This window comes from Telopea speciosissima, chromosome 2 (assembly GCF_018873765.1).
Source record: "Telopea speciosissima isolate NSW1024214 ecotype Mountain lineage chromosome 2, Tspe_v1, whole genome shotgun sequence".
Lineage (NCBI taxonomy): Eukaryota > Viridiplantae > Streptophyta > Magnoliopsida > Proteales > Proteaceae > Telopea > Telopea speciosissima.
Window position 1 is genome coordinate 10768376 of NC_057917.1, and position 2954 is coordinate 10771329.

General features: G+C 42.3%; 1 long non-coding RNA gene across 1 annotated transcript; it reads left to right on the plus strand.

The window, feature by feature from the left end:
* Positions 1 to 1181, plus strand: LOC122652584. Its single transcript, XR_006331617.1, has 2 exons — positions 1 to 362; positions 986 to 1181. It is a non-coding gene; the product is annotated as an uncharacterized LOC122652584 (long non-coding RNA).
* Positions 1182 to 2954: the final 1773 nt, after the last annotated feature.

A 2954-nucleotide genomic window follows, 5' to 3' on the forward strand; every position in this document is an offset into this window, starting at 1 on the left:
TCTAGTGGCGTGGTTGTTTGCGGCGCATGCTAAGTTGGCGTTGCAGGTTCCGGCACCAGCTTCGGCGTCGTCATCGGATGGGCCTATGATGCCGAACGATTCGCAGAAGTTTGTGAATTCGCTGCAAACGTCGCTTTTCAGTCGCAACATCCACATTCCACAGCCCAACGCGACATGCGACACAATCCTTTGTTTCTGCGGGATTCGGCTTCATCAGATCACCTCCTTGATCTGTCCCGCTGCGTTTAATTTCTTCGCACCATAACTCCACGCCCACTGCCGCCGTTAGGAACTTGGAGCAGAATTGCAGAAACTCCTCCTATTCAGCTTCACTAGGTGCCTTGGAGCCCTCGAGAGGGTTAGTAATCTCTCTCTCTCTCTCTCTCTCTCTCTCTCACACACACACACACACACACACAGACATTTCCTCACAAGAGGATTTCCGATAAGGATTAAATTTGATTCGTTGCAATTTTCTACAAAATTACTACTTGTTTTAGTCGGTGTTTTTCATTCAAATATAGTATTAAAAATCAAAATATGATGAAAGGATTCTCTCTCTCTCTCTCTCTCTCCACTTATTCATTTTTTATTTTTTAATAATTTTGAATTCTTGCCGATGGGAAGAATAGAACAAAGTTTCTGGTGGGTGGAGAAAGAAAAATTAGGCAATGGCCGAAAAAAGTAATTGCTCTATATGTATTCTACAGTCTAGTCTCCACTCTTTCTGTGTTTTCCTTTTGTTTTGATGAAATTGGTAAATTCTGTTTGTGTTCGTCTCTGTCTATCGCCAATCTGCAACCTTTGCTTTCATTTTCATTTGGCAGATGGGCAGAGTATTCTGTGTTTGTTTCCTTTTTCTGTTTCATATAGCATAAGACTTTTTTGGACTACACTATACGTTGGTGGTCGATATCATATATAGAATGATGAAATTGCCCTTTTTTTTGCTCCACTCTTCTTCATTGGGAACAGCCGAAGGAAGATGGGAAGAATGGGACAGCAGGGGGAGAAAGGAAGAGCAGCGACGAGGACGGTAATGAGAGAGCAAGGAAGATGTTTTGCAGGGACTGCCAACTCATGGGGCTGACATGGCTGTTGGCAAGGAACAAAACGGTGTACATACCAACGGTGTCAGCAGTGCTGAGGGCTATGATGTACAGTGCGCACCCTCCACACCAGTCCAAGTGCAGCCCAGACCAGGAGAACAATGCCCCATTTGCAGAGGGAATCTCTTGACAGAATCCAGCAGGGAATCCCATTGATTCCAGCCAATTCCTCCTGCCTATCTGATTCCCTTGCCTCTCTGCCGAGATCGGTTGTAACCTCATCGGAATGGGCTTGCCGGTGTCACTGGTTTCCAGGATCCCTGAATTTGAAAATCTTTCCTTTTCTCTTTAGGAATTGAAAGACCTCTACCGAAGGCCATCTCCAGACTTTGGGGGTTCTCCACTCCCCCCCCTCTCTCTCTAATGAACACAACATAAACAAATGCTAAGAACCACCGATCTCGCGTATTTGACTTTACCGCCGGTGGGTTAACTAATGCCGGAGTTGCTGTCTGATTTTCTACAGTAAACGCGAATATTTTAAGAATTAAAAAAAAAAAAAAAAAGTTGAAGAAGATGGGAGAATGGGATTTCATTCTTTAATTAATTTATTTAAATAACTACTTGGGGGTTAAAATGGGCATTTCAACTTTGGGTGCTAACTGTGCTTAACGTTAAGGGGAAGGTTGATATTTTTTCGAAGTTGTTTACCAAAAAAAAAAAAAAAGATAGTTTTTTGAAGTTTGGTATGTCTGTGATATTTCATATACTTACAAGGGGTGTCTGTGAAATTATCCCAAAATGATTTGATAGTGGGGTTCAATTTGTGATTTCAATATTAGTTATCTTCTCAGTGACTATTCATTGATTTTCCTACAAAAAAAAAAGAGACTATTCATTGATTTAAAAATTAGTTATCTTACCCCTACAATGAATGATAAATAATTATAGGGTAAATTACACGGAACCCCCTAAAAATTGAACGATACTCAACTCACCCGTCCCCCTGTATTAGAGCCCTATATTAGAATTTAGTCCCTACCGTTAGTTTTATGCGGTTAACGAACAGGGGGCTTTCCAAAAAGGAAAAGTAATATCTTCTAATATTGGTTTGGCCTCTAAACTATCTGATGAACTAAATTATTATCGACCTGTGAGATGATGACCTGTGGCAACATCTGGGATAAGGCCGACTTGAACTATCTCAGATCATCCACCTAGCTCTTCATATCTGTCAAATGCTGGGCCGACCCGATCTGACATGAGCCGACCCTCAAATCATTCATCTAGCTCATTACAACTATTAGACTCTAGGCCGATCCAATGTAAGGCCGACCCGAGCCGGACTAGAGCCGAACTAAAGCTGAGCTAAAAACAACAAAGTGCAAGTTAGAATCGAACAACATCAGTAAGAATCTACGACGGCGCACTATAAATGATCGGATCGGTCATACCATAACTGAGCCGATCTTATCATTTATCCAGATCAGTCAACAAGCTAAAGGATGGAATCACTTCACCCATATCATGCATCTTGTATGACTTAAGGTCATGCCATCCGCATGACTCTCAGGGACAGGTGTCCTCACCAAAGGAGCTCCACCTATACATTTGGCGATCAGAACAACGATCTAGCATAGACTAAACACCTATAACAATCTATAAACTCAACCCTATAAATAGTCAGGTACCATACAGGTAAAGAGGCTCATCTTTTCTCTACTGGAGATTATCTGTTGCAAGAGGTCTGACTTAGGCATCAGAGCTATTCCGCCGGCACAGGCCGACACTCCTTAGCCTCTTATGTTCTTCTGTGCAGGTCAGCTCGGCCACAGGAGAGTTCGGATCACATCTTGCCACAATAGTCACCATAAAAACCCAGCATAATTATGAAACTACTCCACA